This window comes from Morone saxatilis, unplaced genomic scaffold, assembly GCF_004916995.1.
Source record: "Morone saxatilis isolate NCDOM2014 unplaced genomic scaffold, NCSU_SB_2.0 Contig11, whole genome shotgun sequence".
Lineage (NCBI taxonomy): Eukaryota > Metazoa > Chordata > Actinopteri > Moronidae > Morone > Morone saxatilis.
The window spans coordinates 9,160,906-9,161,160 of NW_023339663.1; positions in this window are offsets into that span (position 1 = coordinate 9,160,906).

Consider the following 255-nt stretch of genomic DNA (forward strand, 5'->3'; position numbering starts at 1 on the left):
CTGATTAATAATATGTGTGACCATTGGAGCAATCAAGCTATAGGCTTCACTGATGATGGCTTTAACAATTTGTCATCAACTCCCTTGGCTTCACATTCCTTGAGTACAGTATAATGTTGCACTCCTCAGAGGAGTTTCCTTCCCCTCCCTTTTCCTGTGCCTCAAACATTGTGACTTACTTCTGTCATTCCCTTAGCTGTCAGCTGCCTTACCTCTTCCTTTCACACACAAACACTCAAGGTAATCTGTTTAGTT